We start from the raw sequence: 18676 nt of genomic DNA on the forward strand, positions 1-18676 counted from the left end.
GCATTCCAGGCCAGGGGGATGACGTGGGCCAGGGGTTGATGGCGGGACAGGCGAGAACGAGGCATGATGAGGAGATTAGCGGCAGAGGAGTGGAGGGTGCGGGCTGGGCTTTAGAAGGAGAGAAGGGAGGTGAGGTAGGAGGGGGCGAGGTGATGCAGAGCCTTGAAGCTGAGAGTAAGGAGTTTTTGCTTGATGCGTAAGTTGACAGGCAGCCACTGGAGATTTTTGAGGAGGGTAGTAACATGCCCAGAGCGTGTCTGCCCAAAGATGATCCGGGTAGCAGCGTGAAGTATAGACTGTAGTGGGGAGAGACAGCAGGATGGGAGATCAGAGAGGAGGCTGATACAGTAATCCAGACGCAATAGGATGAGAGCTTGAATGAGCATGGTAGCGGTTTGGATGGAGAGGAAAGGGCGGATCTTGGCAATGTTGCGGAGGTGAGACCGGCAAGTGTTGGTGACGGCTTGGATGTGAGGGGTGAACGAGAGAACGGAGTCGAGGATGACACCAAGGTTGTGGGCTTGTGAGACGGGAAGAATGGTAGTGCCATCAGCAGTGATGGGAAAGTCAGGGAGAGGGCAGGGTTTGGGAGGGAAGACAATGAGTTCAGTCTTGGACATGTTGAGTTTTAGGTGAGTTGAGTTCTAATACTGACTCCACTACTTGTCTGCTATGTGATCCTCACAAGTCACTTACTTCTCTGTGCCTCAGTTACCTCATCGTGCCCCACCAACTTGTCTGCTGTGTGACGTTGGGCATGTCCCCTCACTTCTCTGGGCCTCAGTTAACTCATGTGTAAAATAGGAAATGGGAATTGAGACTGTGAGCCCCACATGGGACAGGGATTGGGTCCAAGTATGCATGTACCACAGAGCTTAATGTAGTGCCTGGCACACAAATACCACAATTATTTTTTTTCATTCTTTCATTCATTCAATCATATTTACTGAGCACTTACTGTCAGAAGTACCTACTTTCAGAACTTGCTGTAGGAGAGTACCTACAACATTTAACAGACAAATTCCCTGCCCACAATGAGCTTAGAATCTAGAAAGCAGGGGGAAGGTCCCACATGGTGCTCACAGTCTAAGTAGGAGAGAGAAACAGTTATTGAATTTCCATTTTGCAGACAACGGATTAGAGAAGTTGTGACTTGCTTTTTAAAAGTTAAGTAATTTTCCTTACACAAATTCCCTGAGAGAGCTGTGACTTTCATCAATTTCATTTCAAGTCTGGCCCATGACAGACATGGGTCAACCACCACCCTCTCAGGGTCAAGGAGTACCAGGGACCAGTGCAGGTCCTCCACACTCATTGATGAGAAACAGGCATCACCCTCCTCTTCCTATCCTTCAGCCCCTAACACAGGTTTGTAAGACACCCAAGTTATCTCCAGTGTGAAGGAGAGAGATGATGGGAGAGGAGAAGCAGCGTGACTCAGTGGAAAGAGCCCTGGCTTTGGGGTCAGAAGTCATGGGTTCAAATCCTAGCTCCACCAACTGTCAGCTGTGTGACTTTGGGCAAGTCACTTCACTTATCTGGGCCTCGGTTACCTCATCTGTAAAATTGGGATGAAGACTGTGAGCCCCCCGTGGGACAATCTGATCACCTTGTAACCTCCCCAGCACTTAGAACAGTGATTTGCACATAGTAAGTGCTTAATAAATGCTATTATTATTATTATTATTATTATTATTATTATCAGAGCTCACTATATTTTGTCGGAATACTAAGAACTGAAAAAGCTCTAGTTGACTTTCAGAAGATCGGCAGACCACACCAAGCTGAAGGTCCGTAAAGTGGTTGGGGTGTTCAATTTTCTGTATAGCTATAAGATCTGAACCTACCCCAGAAGACTAATTGGACTTCCTAAACAACCTCCCAACATCAACTACAGAACGGACTCAGCATCCAATGGCAAGACCAAGATTATCAACAACAAAGTAAGCAGTTCCTTATCAACACTGAGGTAGTGTGACAAATACTAGGAATCAGTAAGGCTCAGGGGATAAAGTAAAGGCCTGGGAGTTAGAAGGACCTGGATTCTAATCCTGTATTTGCCACCTGTCTGCTGTGTGACCTTGGGCATGTCACTTCACTTCTCTAGGCCTCAGTTACCTCATCTATCAAATGGGGATTAAGACAGGGAGCCCCATGTGAGACATGGACTGTGTCCAAATTAATTAGCTTGTATCTACCCTAGTGCTTAGTACTGGTACATAGTAAGTGCTTAACGAATACCAAAAAAATAAACAAAAATCCGTAGCTTCCCCCGGTAGAGTAAGCTCATTTTAGGCGGGGAATGTGTCTGTTTATTGTTATACTGTGCTCTCCTAATCACTTAGTACAATGCTTTGCACACAGTAAACGCTCAATAAAAATGATTGAATGAATGAATGCTAAGATATGCGAGGAGTATGGATAATAGCAGGATACCAAATCAGTTCCTGTATGGGGAAATGAAAAGGTACAGTGATCAGGAGAAGGGTTGTTTCTTCTCAAACAAAAGCTATGCCCACATTGTGATCCAAAGAGGCAGGCTCAAAAAACAGATAAGCACTGAATGAAACAACCATCTTAGTACATCACGTCCTCCAGGAGGCCTTCCCAGACTGAGCCCCGTCTTTCCTCTCCCCCTCCTTTCCCTCTCCATCCCCCCTGCCTTGCCTCCTTCCCTTCTCCACAGCACCTGTATATATGTATATATGCTTGTACGTATTTATTACTCTATCTATTTTACTTATACATATCTATTCTATTTATTTTATTTTGTTAATATGTTCTGTTTTGTTCTCTGTCTCCCGCTTCTAGACTGCGAGCCCACTGTTGGGTAGGGACTGTCTTCATATGTTGCCAACTTGTACTTCCCAAGCGCTTAGTACAGTGCTCTGCACACAGTAAGCACTCAATAAATACGATTGATGATTGATACATCACGTGTCTTTATGAGCAGACAGTGAATAAAGTTAGTCATGCAGCAGGCTTTTCATCCACACTCGCAAGAATGGATGGGAGCTCACTGTCTCCAGTGCAAATAGTAAAGTCTAAAGGTCACGGTGAGACATTTATGCAATGAGAAAATTAGTGTGGGCATGGTAAGGTGGACAAGGGGTGTGAAAAGAGGGATGATGTCTGTCATAATTTAATGTGTAGCCTACTGTCAGCCGGCATTGTACTTGTGACTGGAGAGAGTACGACAAAGCTGAAGTATGTGATTCCCACAAACAGGAAAGCTGTGCAAACACAAGTTTTTTTACAAGTAGTAGGAGAAGGAAGAAAAACAAAGATAGAACTGGTCATAAGAGTAAGGAGAGATAGGTAAGTGAACCGATAAAGATATAAATTCCATCAATAAGGAGCTGCAAATACAGAACTGCTGAGATCGACACTGAGACGCACTATCTCACTGAGGACAGGGATTTTGTCTACCAACTCTATTGTACTTTACTTTCCTAAGTGCTTAGTACAGTGCCCTGCATGTAGTAAGTGCTCAATAAAGAGTTCTAGACTGTGAGCCCATTGTTGGGTAGGGATTGTCTCTATTTGTTGCTGAATTGTACTTTCCAAGTGCTTAGTACAGTGCTCTGCACACAGTAAGCACTCAATAAATAAGATTGAATGAAAGAATAAATACGACTGGTTGATTGAATAATTGATTGAGAATGCTCTATCATCATTTTTTCCCACTCTTGCAATTCTTTGTTTTCATAAGATAGATTCTCAACCAGAAATGTTGAGCAGAGAGAAAGAAAAAAAAACTTCAGAGTAAAGGAACTCCTAAGGGTGGGGAAGAGACGGCATGGGACAGTAGAAACATTTGTCAGGACATCAATGACCTCCAAGCCACGAGTAAGAGAACCAGGCTTAACTGATTAACAAAATGCAACATAATACTAATAATATCATAATTTCTGATCTCATTATTAATTATAAAGTATAATAATATAATTATCATTTTACCAACTCTATAATATCGTGCTTTCCCAATCCCTTAGTACAGTACTCTGCACCCAGTAAGGCCTCAATAAATACCATTGATTGATTGATTATTATGGTATTTGTTAAGCACTTACTATGTGCCAACCACTGTACTGAACAATGGGGTAAGTTACAGGATAATCATATCGTGGCTCAGTGGAAAGAGCACAGGCTTGGGAGTCAGAGGCCATGGGTTCTAATCCTGGCTCCGCCACTTGTCAGCTGTGTGACTTTGGACAAGTCACTTAACTTCTCTGTGCCTCAGTTATCTCATCTGTAAAATGGGGATTAAAACTGTGAGCCCCATGTCGGATAACCAGATTGCCTTGTATCCCCCCCCCGCCACAGCGCATAGAATAGTGCTTGGCACATAGTAAGCACTTAACAAATGTCATTATCTAGTGCTTAGAATAGTGCTTGGCACATAGTAAGTGCTTAGCAAATACCATCATTATTATTATTATTATTTTACATCAAACACAGTCACTGTCCCAAAAGGTGTTGACAAACTGAGGGGAAAAGAGAACAGGTATTTAATCTCGATTTTACAGATGAGGAAACTGATGTACAGAGTTTGCATTCACTCATTCAATCGTATTTACTGAGCACTTACTGTGTGCAGAGCACTATACTAAGCGCTTGGGAGAGTACATTACAACAATAAACAGAAACGTTCTCTACCCACAATGAGTTTATAATCTGGAGTAGTTTAGTGACTTGCCCAAGGTCATAGTACAGGCACGCCCCAAAGGAAGGATTAGAATCCAGGTCCTCAGACTCCCTGGTCCATGCTCTTTCGACTAGGTCAAAGTTATTCAAACCTGGGGTCTGTAATGGAGGTGCTATTTGTATGCGGCATTTAGATGGATTATAAATCTCTCTGGATGTCCTAGTAATTCTACCAAGCCTTAGTAGAAGAGGTTGAACTACAGCCCAAAATGGTGCCACCTCCCCCTGATAGTTATATGATGCAATCTGATGCCAGCCTGTTGCTCTCCTCCCATGCAAATTCATGCAGCCTCTATGGAGGGACAAGGACAGCCCCTCTGGACTGGGCAGTGGCTGCAGAGTTCCTCAATCTTGATGGAGGTTGGGGGGAGAGGAACAGTCCGAGGGGGTCACCCCTGCCCTGGACTGCCACTGGCCCAGAGAAGCAGCATGGCATAGTGGATAGAGCACTGGGCCTGAGAGTCAGTAGGTCATGAGTTCTAATCCCAGCTCCACCACTTGTCTGCTCTGTGACCTTGCACAAATCACTTCACTTCTCTGTGCCTCAAGTCCTCCGACTCCCAGGTCCATGCTCATGTGTAAAATGGGGAATGAGACTTTGAGCCCCATGGGGGACAGGGTTAGTACAGTGTCTGGCACACAGTAAGCACTTAACAATACCATTATTATTATTTATTTTTTCACAGTTATTTTTACATAGAAAGGAAAAAACAACAACATGAGGTTTCTGGTTTTGTCTCCTCCACCTTCCCCAGTGTCTTAGTACAGTGCCTGGCACACAGTAAACCCTTAACAAATGCCACTATTATTGTTATTATTTTTACAGTTATTTTTAAGTAAAAAGAAAACAAAGCAACACTAGGCCTCAGGTTTCATCTCCACCACCAGTCCCAGGGCCGGGGCAGAGGGTCCTCACATAATAAGTGCTCAATAAATGTCATTGATTGATTGATTGGCAAGTGTTTTCATGCTTTCTCTGCTCATCCAGGCTCAAAGTGAGGCAATGAATCACCTGATAGTGGCAGTATTATCACACTTAGAAAGGTTCAAAGTGGCAATTCTCTTCACTGAGGTCATTCAACTGTTCCTCTTCTCTGAAATCCTCACAAGCAGCACACCCTCCTCATCCTATTCTGAGTCCTGAGAGGTTAGAATCCTGGAAAAGTCTCCTTAAAAGCACATCTCAGCACCGTCTGCACCATCCAGTCTCGGGGAGAGTGGCCAGACACCGTGCAATAAGTAATGCCTGGCACATAGTTAAGCGCTTAACAAATACTGTAATTATTATTATTACTAATGGATACACTCTAACCATGTTGTGGGCAGGGATTATGTATACAGACTCTGTTTTATTGTACTTTCCCAAGTGCTTATTACGGTGCTCTGCACATAATAAGTTCTCATTGAATACCACTTACTGATTCATGGTTGTAGTTTCATGGTTTTGTGCCATTCTCTCAGAGGCATCTGTCAAGAGGGGACACAATCATCAATTCTATGGGTTACAAGGCTACCACCTTAGGAAAGCTGGCCACTCATCCAGTTTAATATCACATGGTTCCATTTTTTACCTATTCTCACCCCTGCCCATAACAGATACAACACCAGAGACCTTTTTTATCTAATTTATATCTATTTTTTTAACTTAGACTATAAGCTCCTTGAAGGCAAGGATTATTGACTACTAACTCGATTGCTCTGCACAGAGTAAACTCTGAATAAACACTACTGATGGATTGATTGATTACACTCCCAGGCTCTCTCCTACTCCAAAGTGGTATCAATGATTACAGGGATCTGAGAAGGAAACACAATGACTCTGAAATGAGGGAGGAACATTCTAAGGTTCTGAAGTTTTCCATTAAATGTTCCTTTTTTCTGGTATTTGTTAAGCACTTACTATGTGCCAGGCCCTGTTCTAAGCACTGAGATAGACGCCAGCTAATCATGTTGAAAACAGTCCAAGTCCCATATGGGGCTTCCAGTCTTAAACCCCATTTTACATATGAGGTAACTGAGGCACAGAGAAGTGAATTGACTTGCCAAAGGTCACAGCAGATAAGTGGTGGAATTAGAAGCCAGGTCCTTCTGACTCTCAGTCCCATGCTCTATCCTGTAGACTATGCTGCTTCTCTTATGACAGAACTATGTAATACTATATATCCTGATTAATGCACAGAAAAGAAAGGATGTCTATTATTTCCAGGTAGACAAAAAAGTCTCTTGGAACTCTCCTGAAGCGTCAACTGTGGCTTTTATTTTTTATGGTATTTGTGAAATGCTTACTATGTCCCAGGCATTGTACCAAACATTGGGGTAGATACAAGCAAATCAGGATGTTATATGGGATTCACAGTTTTAACCCCAATTTTAAAGAGAAGTTACAGACTACAGTGTTTACAGTCTAGAGGGGTAGTGTAATCTCATCTCTGCCCTTGCCTGCTCTGTGACTTTGGGCACTTCACTTCACTGTGCTTCAGTTCCCTCACCTACAATGTGGGGATTCAATACCTGATTTCCCTCCTACTTAGACTGTGAGCTCTATGTGAGACACAATTATCTACCCCAGCACTTCGTACAGTGCTTGGCTTAACAAATTCCACAGTTATTATTGTTAACACTCGAACATTCCTAAAGTATTAATAAGACTCCCATGGCTCGAGTTGTTGAATTTCCATTTTGAGAATAGGGGCATCAGTTACGGTCTGACCTCATCCAACTGCACCAGCTTCTCTCCTCCACTTATCTGTTCTGCGACCTTGGGGAAGTGACTTAACTTCTCTGTGCCTCAGTTCCCTCCTCTGTAAAATAGGGATTAAGACTGTGAGCCCCATGTGGGACAGGAACAGTGTACAACCCAGTTTGCTTGTATTCACCACAGCAATTAGAACAGTGCCTAGCATATAATAAGTACTTAAATACCATTGTTATTATTGTTACTATACCCTTTTTTGTCAGCTCAGGCAACAATTCTTCACTCTAGCCAAAAGATGGCAAGCAAGAGCAGGATGAATAATTCCAGGCAGTTATAGGATATGTGTGTAGGGTGTCAGTTTCTAATTCTGAGTGCCTTCTCTGGTCCATGAATACTTCAATCACAAAATCGTGGTCAGTTATTTATCTCTCTCAGTATAAGTATACTTAAAAGAATTTAATTTCTTTGGAGTATCAGCTAATAACCTGAATAGGAGTTGTTAAGACCCTGCATAAGTCTCTGAGCAGAGATTTTAAGAAGGCTCTATAGTTGCCAAAGACAGTGAGAGTGGCACACAGTGGCCTGGTGAGGAACTTTCCTCATGTGCTTCCAATGTGGGATCGATCGTTGGTTGAGCCTCAGTCATTTCAACTTCACTACTGTGCATGGATAGGCTCTTTCCATTTTTTTTGGGGGGGTGGTACAGTTTATATGTTCATTCATTCAATTGTATTTATTGAGTGCTTACTGTGTGCAGAGCATTGTAATAAGCGCTTGGGAAGTACAAGTTGGTAACATAGTAACATATAGAGACGATCCCTACCCAACAACGGGCTCACAGTCTAAAAGGGGGAGACAGACAACAAAACAAAACATGTGGACAGGTGTCAAGTCATCAGAATTAATCGAAGCAAAGCTAGATGTACATCATTAACGAAATAGAGTAGTGAATATGTGCAAGTAAAATAGAGTAATAAATCTGTGGAAACATATATACAGGTGCTGTGGGGAGGGGAAGGAGGTAGGGCAGGGGGATGGGGAGGGGGAGAGAAAAAAGGGGAGTCAGTCTGGGAAGACCTCATGGAGGAGGTGAGCTCTCAGTAGGACTTTGAAGGGAGGAAAAGAGCTAGCTTGGCAGATGTCTGGAGGGAGGGTATTCCAGGCCAGGGGGAGGACGTGGGCCGGGGGTCGATGGTGGGACAGGCAAGAACGAGGCACAGTGAGGAGGTTGGCGGCAGAGAAGCAGGCTGGGCTGTAGGAGAGAAGGGAGGTGAGGTAGGAGGAGGCGAGGTGATGGAGAGCCTTGAAGCCGAGAGTGAGGAGTATATATGTAACAATAATAATAACTGTGGTAATTGTGAAGTGTCTTCCAGGTCCCAAGCTCTGAGAAGCAATGTAGCCTAGTGGGTAGAGCATGGGCCTGGGAGTCAGATGGACCTGTGTTCTAATCCTGGCTCTGCTACTTGTCTGCTGCAAAAATTCCTCACTATTGGCTTCAAAGCTCTCTGTCACCTTGCCACCTCTTACCTCACCTCCCTTCTCTCTTTCTATATCCCAGCATGTACACTCTACTCCTCTTGTGCTAACCTCCTAACTGTGCCTTGTTCTTGCCTGTCCCACCATCGATCCCTGGCCCACGTCCTACCCCTGGCCTGGAAATCAATCAATCAATCAATCAATCAATCAGTCGTATTTATTGAGGGATTACTGTGTGCAGAGCACTGTACTAAGCGCTTGGGAAGTACAAGTTGGCAACATATAGAGACAGTCCCTCCCCAACAGTGGGCTCACAGTCTAAAAGGGGGAGACATGAAACAAAACCAAACATACTAATAAAATAAAATAAATAGAATAGATATGTGCAAGTAAAATAAATAAATAAATAAATAAAAAGAGTAATAAATATGTACAAACATATATACATATATACAGGTGCTGTGGGGAAGGGAAGGAAGTAAGATGGGGGATGGAGAGGGGGACGAGGGGGAGAGGAAGGAAGGGGCTCAGTCTGGGAAGGCCTCCTGGAGGTGGTGAGCTCTCAGTAGGGCCTTGAAGGGAGGAAGAGAGCTAGCTTGACATATTGGCAGAGGGAGGGCATTCCAGGCCCAGGGTATGACGTGGGCCGGGAGTCGATGGCAGGACAGGCGAGAATGGTGAGGAGATTAGCGGCAGAGGGGCGGAGGGTGCGGGGTGGGCTGTAGAAGGAGAGAAGGGAGATGAGGTAGGAGGGGGCGAGGTGATGGAGAGCCTTGAAGCCCAGGGTGAGGAGTTTCTGCCTGATGCGCAGATGGATTGGTAGTCACTGTAGATTTTTGAAGAGGGGAGTAACATGCCCAGAGCGTTTCTGGACAAAGACAATCCGGGCAGCAGTGTGAAGTATGGATTGAAGTGGGGAGAGACACGAGGATGGGAGATCAGACAGAAGGCTGATGCAGTAGTCCAGACGGGATAGGATGAGAGCTTGAACGAGCAGGGTAGCGGTTTGGATGGAGAGGAAAGGGCGGACCTTGGCAATGTTGCGGAGCTGAGACTGGCAGGTTTTGGTGACGGCTTGGATGTGAGCGGTGAACGAAAGAGCGGAGTCGAGGATGACACCAAGGTTGCGGGCTTGTGAGACGGGAAGGATGGTAGTGCCGTCAACAGAGATGGGAAAGTCATGGGGAGGGCAGGGTTTGGGAGGGAAGACAAGGAGTTCAGTCTTGGACATGTTGAGTTTTAGGTGGCAGGCAGAAATCCAGACGGAGATGTCCTGAAGGCAGGAGGAAATGCGAGCCTGGAGAGAGGGGGAGAGAGCAGGGGCAGAGATGTAGATCTGGGTGTCATCAGCGTAGAGATGATAGTTGATAGAGATGATAGTTGAAGCCGTGGGAGCGAATGAGGTCACCAAGGGAGTGAGTGTAGATCTAGAACAGAAGGGGACCAAGCACTGAACCTTGGGGAACCCCCAAAGTAAGGTGATGGGAGGGAGAGGAGGAGCCTGCAAAAGAGACTGAGAATGAACGACCAGAGAGATAAGAGGAGAACCAGGAGAGGACAGAGTCTGTGAAGCCAAGGTCGGATAGCGTGTTGAGGAGAAGGGGAAAACCCTCCCTCCTCAAATCTGCCAAACAATCACACTTCCCCCCTTCAAAGTCCTACTGAAGGCTCACCTCCTCCAAGAGGTCTTCCCAGACTAAGGCCCCCTTTTCCTCTAATCCCCCTCCGCTCCTCATCTCCCTGACCCATTCTCTTTGTTCTGACGCCACTCCCCACCCTACAGCATTTGTGTATATATTTATTTATGTATAATTCTATTCATTTATATTAATGCCTTTTTACTTGTTTTGAAGTGTAAACATATTGATGCTATTGATGCTTGTTTACTTCTTTTGATGTCTGTCTCCCTCTTTCTAGACTGTGAGCCCATTGTGGGCAGGGATTGTCTCTCTTTATTGCTTAATTGTGCTTCCCAAGTGATTAATACAGTGCTCTGCACACAGAACAGTAAGTGTTCAATAAACACAATTGAATGACTGAATGAATGCTGTGTGACCTTGGACAAGTCATTTAACTTCTCTGTGCCTCAGTTACTGCATCTGTAAAATAGGGACCATAAGACTAAAGTCCCACCCGGGGTATGGACTATGCCCAGACTGATTGATTTGTATCTACCCCAGCACTTGATACAGTCCCTAGCACATAGTAAGTGCTTAACAAATTCCTTGAAAAAAAGCAGTGTACGAAGTAGTGGGGAAGATAAAAGATAATGAGGTTGAATACAGACCCTGTCCCCCTTAGAGTTCACAGTCTAAATAGGAGGGAGATATTTGTCGCAAGAAAAGCATATGGTAATGCACTAAGTTAATGTAAAGACAGAATGATGATGGTGCTCAGTATCTCTTCATCAAAAACTTATGGTGCTACACGTCATACTATGAGATTACAAAGGAGAAGAGATATATGGTCCTTAGCCCGTAAAGGGCTCACTTTGAGTTTTCATCACCCTCAATCTCTCTCTCTTTCTCTCTCTCACAGACACACAGACAGACAGACAGACAGACAGACAGACAGACACACACACACACACACACACACAGACAGACACACACACACACACACACACACACACACACACACACACACTCAGTCATGTGGGCTCTCCCAGGCAGTGATGACTCCAAGGCTGTCTATTTGGAGATATGCCACAGATGGGTGACTCCCATCTATGCCTCCAGAATTGATGAGTCTCACTAGTTTCACTGGCCATGAGCAGAATGAACCTCAATTCTGTGCTGCTCTCAGCCTGGCTCTGGTTCCTGAGAAGTGCAGCCATGAAGACTCTAACGGGCCCTGGGTCAGGCCAGTGGGAGGAAGGAACAGGCAAGGGCCCTCTGCTGGCCCTGTGCTAACTGAGCCTCACTCTGGGGTCCCCAAAATCATAAGGCAGGGGTGAGGCTGGCCTCCTGAAGATGCTGCACGAAATCCGACCAGACATCCCCACAGAGGCTCATTGAGGAGCGGCCCACATGTGACCCACTCTGGAAATTTGTTACCTCCGCACAAACTGTGGGGGCAATTTCCGTCCTTAACCCCAGCGTGTAGTCTTTGTAATAGGCCATGAGCTGGAATCGGAATTGTCTGTCAGCTCCTTCTCTAACCTGTAAACTCCTTGTGGGCAGGCATCATTAATTCATTCATTCAATCATATTTATTGAGCACTTACTGCTCTTGGGAGACTCAATATAACAATAAACAGACACATTCCATGCCCACAACGAGCTTAAAGACTAGAGGGAGTTTTATACCTTTTCTTTTATTTTGTATAGTACTCTTTGAGATGCTTAGTCCAGTGCTCTGCACACAGTAAGTCCTCAAAAAATACCACTGATTGGTAGGTTGTCAGATAGTTGGGCCTCCATACATTCTAAATTCCTCAATAAAATAATTTATAATCCTTTCTGCAGTGGTAACAAGTTTGTGACAACAGCACCAGAGCAAAGTGACCAATGTCCTTGAAGAGGCCTTGAGAGAGGAAGGGCAGATAGATGAGACACTGAGACCCTTACCTGCTAAAACTGTTGCTGCTGCCTTGGCTAGCTTCTTCAAGGGAAAAACATATGTGTAAGTGCTTCTGGGTGGGTGTGACTGTGTGCTGTTGCAGGGGTTAATGGTCGCAGTCTTAATCTCCATTTTACATATGAGTCTATTGAGGTGCAAAGAAGTTAAGTGAATTGCCCAAGGCATACAGCAGACATGTAGCAGAGCCAAGATTAGAACACATGTCCTCTGATTCCCAGGCCTGTGCTATTTCCATTAGAAAACATTGCTTCTCAATCCTTGTGTTGAAACCAGGGGTTTGGGAGGTTGGGGGTAATGGATTACCTTGTATCTACCCCAATTCTTAGAACAGTGCTCAGCACATGGTAAGCGCTTAACAAATACCATTATTATTAATACTTCATATTGTCTTCTTGTTCTAATTGACCTTAATATGTGTTGTCTTTCCCAGTCTTTTCCTCTAATATTGTCATTAGACCCTCATATTTTCACCCCTTACTTCAGTCCTGATAGGGTAATCTTTTCTTCCTTTTGAGCAGAGCACTGTTCTAATCACTTGAAAGAGCACAACAAAGTTAGAAGACCCAATCCTTGTGGCCTATGGAATTGCTTTTCTGCTTGTGGATTTTATTTTATCTATGAATCTCACTGGGGATTTTTATGAGATGCTCCTAAAGTCATTTGGAAATCCTTGATTTTATTTGGGACTGAAATGATGCAAAGGCAAATCAAGATATCTAAGATCAGTGTCAGCTCTAGGGCAGGGAAGTAGCATGGCTTAATGGCAAGAGCACAGGGCTGGGAATGAGGAAACCTGGGTTCTAATCCCAGCTCCACCACTCACCGGATGTGTGACAATGGATTTAACTTCACTTACCTTCTCTGTGTCTCAGTTTCCTCATCTATAAAATGGTAATAAAATGCCTATTTTCCCTCCTCCTTTCATAAACTTTGAGTCCCATATGGAAAAGAGATTGTGTATGATCTGACTGTACTATACCAACCCCAATGCTTAACACAGTGCTAGAGCATAATTGCTTAAGAAAAATAATAGATATTTTTCTTGAGTGACTGCTGTGTGCAGAGCACTGTACTAAGTACTTGGGAGAGTTCAGTATAACAGAGTTGATAGGCATGTTCCTTGTCCACAAGCCTAAAATATGTATGGGTTGAGAAAAGGTGGACAGAGGTCAGCATGAGGGCTATGGTTGGTAGATAATAATAATAATAATGATAATAATAATAATAATAATAATAATATTTGTCATATGTGTTAAGTGCTTACAATGTTCAATAATTTTTCTAATCACTGGGGTAGATATAAGATAATCAGGTTGGACACAGTCCCTGTCATACATGGGGCTCACCGTCTAAATCCTCATTTTACAGATGAGGTAACTGAGGTATAGAGAAGTTAAGTGACTTGCCCAAGGCCATACGCAGACAAGTGGTGGAGCCAGGTATAGAACCCACATCATCTGACTTCCAGGCCCATTCTCTTTCCACTAGGGCATGACAATGAAAAGGAACCCTGTTCTTGGGGCTCAACTATTCCTAGCAAGCTTTTTTGGGGAGCCACTGTTGCCCCCTTTCTTGATGCTACCTATTTCTTTAATGAGGCATGTGGTCACTAACTTCACTCCCCTCCATACCTCAAAGGATCTCTAAAGGGAAACTCTTGTCTGTACCCCAATGAGGAAATTGATTGCCAAAGAGGCTGACCAGCATGATGCCTACACCAAACATCTTTGCTCACCCCACATATTAACACTAATGTTAGCTAAATGGACTGCCCTTTGCATGTACTTTATATTCACTCATCTAAGGATCTAATTTCTCTTGAACCATATTTATAGATACTTACAGTGTGCAGAGCATTGCAATAAGCACTTAGGATAGTACAACCTAATGATAAACCATCACATCCCCCTACCCTCAGTGAGCTTAGAGTCTAGGGGGGAGATAGACATTAATACAAGGGAATTAATAATAATAAAGATGGCATTTGTTAAGTGCATAGTGCAGTGCTCTGCACACAGTAACAGCTCAGTAAATAAGGTTGAATGAATGTGCCAAGCACTGTTCTAAGCACTGGGGTAGGTACAAGGTAATCAGATTATCCCACGTGGGCCTTACAGTCTTAATCCCTATTTTACAGATGAGGTAACTAAGGCACAGAGAAGTCAAGTGACTTGCCCGAAGTCACACAGCTGATAAGTGGCAAACCCGAGATTAGAACCCACAACCTCTGACTCCCAAGCCTGTGCTCTTTCCACTGAACCACGCTGCTTCTCAATTACAGAATTACAGATATGTACATAAGTGCTGTGGGGCTAGGAAGGGGGATGAATAAAGGGAATAAGGATGATGCAGAAGGGAGTGGGAGAAGAGGAAAAGAGGGTTTAGTCAGGGAAGGCCTCGTGGAGGAGATGTGCCTTCAATAAGGCTTTGAAGCGGGGGAGAGTCATTGTTGGACATGAGAAGGGAGATGAATCTATGCTTATTGGTGAATTCTCATCTAAAAACTCACAAAAGCATGCTCATTCTGTTATGAACTCTGCATTTATTCGATACCAAGGTCAATACTTAGAGTCTTGATTATCTGATCAGTTGACGTTTTTCACAAAGAAATTTCTGTTTATTCTGAGGACCACCTACTAGGCATATAAAGTAACTGCCTTAAAGTAGAAAGGAAATGCCCTCTGATTAATAAATTTAAATGACATGCAAAATTATAAAAAATATTCCATGCTTATTTTTACATTTTTATGTTTGCTTCCCCCAGTAGGACGTAAGCTTTTTTGTGGGTAGGAAACATGTCACTTTGATAGTCTGTACTTCCCAAACTTAATACAGTGAACCACAGCAAATGGGTGCTCAGTGAATGCTACCGCTGATACTTGTTGACCACAGGCCCCTAATTTTTTCTGCATCATATACCAGAGCGGGGATAGCTCTTCATTAATTTTTTCTATACTCGTTTTCTGTTAACCATAACCTGCTAGAGAACTAGGTGAAATAAAAAGGTGCAGAACCTCAAACTGTTTAAGATCCAAGAAGGACTATTCGTTCATTCAATCGTATTTATTGAGTACTTACTGCATGCAAAGCACTGTACTAAGGACCTGGGAGAATTCAATACAACAACAAACAGACACATTCCCTGTCCACAATGAGTTCACAGTCTGGAGACTAGAATAACCTTTCTTTAACGTGAAAAAAAAATATCTAAATTGAAGGTGCTCTAAAGAAATGCCTTTTACCTCTCCTTCCTGAATGAATGTGAGCTAAAAGGTGAAGGATAATACTTAGACTGCTCTCTTTTCTCTAGCTACAGATACCCAGCCTGGGAATTATGACTGAGGGAAATCATTCCCAACTGAGTGAGTTCATTCTCACCGGGCTCACAAACCTTCCAGAGCTGCAAATCCCTCTCTTCGTCTTGTTTCTGCTTATCTATTGTACCACAGTTGTGGGGATCCTGGGCCTCATCTTCCTGACTAGGACTGATTCTCGACTTCAAACTCCTATGTACTTTTTCCTTGGCCACTTGGCTTTGGTTGATGTTGGCTATTCCACGACTGTGGGCCCCCAAGTGCTGGTCAATTTGCTGGAGGAGAGAAAATCCATTTCCTTCTACCTCTGTGCCATGCAACTCTGCTGTTTCATTACTTTTATCATTACCAAACATTCCCTCCTTTCTGCGATGGCCTACGGCTGCTATGTGGCCATCTGCAATCTTCTGCTGTACAAGCTCATCATATCAGAGGAAGTTTGCACTATTTTGGTTGCCATTCCCTACATCTACAGCTTGGCTGTCGCCCTATTCATGGTAGTCTTCACGTTTCGATTGCCCTTCTGCGGCGATAACATCATCAATCATTTCTACTGTGATAGTCTACACATCCTGGCATTGTCCTGTTCTGACACCCATGTCGTAGAATATTTCATTTTGGGGGATTCTACTTTCAATTGGATTTTCTCCCTTCTCGTTGTCCTGGTCTCCTACATCTTCATCATCTCTACCACCCTTAAGATCCGTTCTGCCCAAGGCAGATGCAGTCTTCTCTACCTGTGGTTCCCACCTAGTGAGGGTGACTGTGTTCTACGGGACTCTGATTTTTATGTACATGTGGCCACCAGCTAGTCATTCATTGGAAACAGATAAAATGGCTTCCGTGTTTTACACCCAGGTGATTTCTATGCTGAATCCCCTGATCTATTGTCTGAGGAACTGCGAGGTGAAGGAGGCCCTGGAAAGAACTTTCACTGCTTGTTCGCTCCATTTCAAACTCCTTAAATCCTGAAATCTGTTCAATAAAAAAATTAATAATACCAAAATCCTGTTAAAAACATCTCTGAACTGTTTCCTTTTAATATAAAGATCAGATAATGAAGCTAGGGAATTAGAAAAGTCCATGCTTAGAAATTTGCACCACATCAAAAGGAGTTTTCACTCATTTTCAAATGTTCCAGTCAATTAGGTATTTGACGTGAAAATAGAACATCGTTATCTCATCCTGAGCCACTAATCAAGAAAGGAGCAGAATATTTAAATCTGCTCTCAATCTCTGCCTTCTGCCCAGACATATTTCTCTCAGTTTGAGGTAAAATGGAGTGACAGAAGCCTGCCCAATTTTCTACCACTGTTTGGAAAAGGTAGGGATAAGCATAGCTTGGTGAAAATAGCACAGGAATGGGAGTTAGGAGACCTAGGCTTTAGTCCCAGCTCCACTTCTTAACTGCTATTTATCCTTGGGCATGTCACTTTACTTCTTTATGCCTCAGTTCCATCATCTGTAAAATAGGGATGAAATAGGGATTAAATACTTGTTTTCCTTTCCCCTTAGACTGTGAGCCCCAGGTGGGAAGGGACTGTGTCCAATCTTACTTTTCTGTATCTACCCCAGGGCTTGACTCATAATAAGTTCTTAATAAATTCCACAACTATCAGTAACCCCACTGCAGTTTCCTTGAGAAAAGTCATCTTGCTCCTGTGACTTATGAATTGACCGATATCTCTTACTCTACAGGCAGGGCAGTCTGGAACACCTCTGGAAGCCAACATCCTTATTGCATTGGTTCCAACTTCTGGGACAATTGCACTATGTTATCCGGCCTTAAATTAATCAGTTTGTATGTCCATGCAGGGTGGGAGGGAAGACCAGCATGAGAAGCAGCACGGCCTAGTCGAAAGAGGACAGACATGGAATCAGAAGGCCCTGAGTTCTAATCCTGGTTCTGGCACATGTCTGTTGTGTGACCTTGAGCAAGTCATTTCACTTCTCTGGGCTTCAGGTACCTCATCTGTAAAATGGGAATAAATTCTACTCCTTACTGCTTAGACTATGAGCCCTCTGTGGGACCTGATTATCTTGTATCTACTCCATCACTTATTACAGTGTTTAGCATATAGTAAATGCTTAGCAAGCACCGTGATGATGATGATGATGATGATGATGATGATGATGATGATGATGATGATGATGACAGGACCAGAAATTCAGGACTGCTAAAAAAAATTCTGGTCAAATTCAGCACAGGTGAATTGACCTGAAATTTTTCCAGTGGTGGGAAAGAAACAGAAACAGACAAAAATGTTAACATTGAAAAATTTTAAACCAAATCATAATGGAGTATATGAATACAATATAGGAACTAGTCAAAGCATTAGAATTTTCCTAGGAAGTTTTAGGTTCAAAATTTTCGCTTATGAATTTTAATAAAAGTCAGCTGCTTGTCAACCAGGAACACTGAAACAAGAAGAGTTTGTGATATTTGATATAACTACTTAACATTCACTAAACCCAAGCAATAATACGCTTTGAAAGACACCAAATTAAATGTTGGAAATGAAATTCAATTTCTATAAGATGAAATTCGAATGAAATTCAACTGAATTACTTTTCAGAATCAAAGCAAGAGAACAAGACTGGATCTTAATGACAATTCATTATAAAATTGAGCCCCCTGAATTTGCTTATATCCCCTACATGAAAGAGATGGGAGAGAATTTTGAAAGAGATGCTATTACTAAAACTGCCTTTAAAATGCTGAGTATAGAAAATAACAACTTTCAAATAATTAGCAATTCAGAAAGGATTTTCAAATGAGAAATAATTCTCTTGAAATTGTAGTTACAAAATTTTGAGCAGTAGAAAGTTCTTACTAAATGAAAACTGCCTTTCTTAGAGTGTGAATCCCACATGGGGCAGGAACTGTATCTGAAGTGATTAT

General features: G+C 43.2%; 1 pseudogene; it reads left to right on the plus strand.

Annotated features, from left to right (window-relative positions):
• The first annotated feature begins 15794 nt into the window (after positions 1-15794).
• LOC119923160 lies at positions 15795-16746 on the plus strand (annotated as a pseudogene).
• Positions 16747-18676: the final 1930 nt, after the last annotated feature.

This window comes from Tachyglossus aculeatus, unplaced genomic scaffold (assembly GCF_015852505.1).
Source record: "Tachyglossus aculeatus isolate mTacAcu1 unplaced genomic scaffold, mTacAcu1.pri scaffold_151_arrow_ctg1, whole genome shotgun sequence".
NCBI lineage: Eukaryota > Metazoa > Chordata > Mammalia > Monotremata > Tachyglossidae > Tachyglossus > Tachyglossus aculeatus.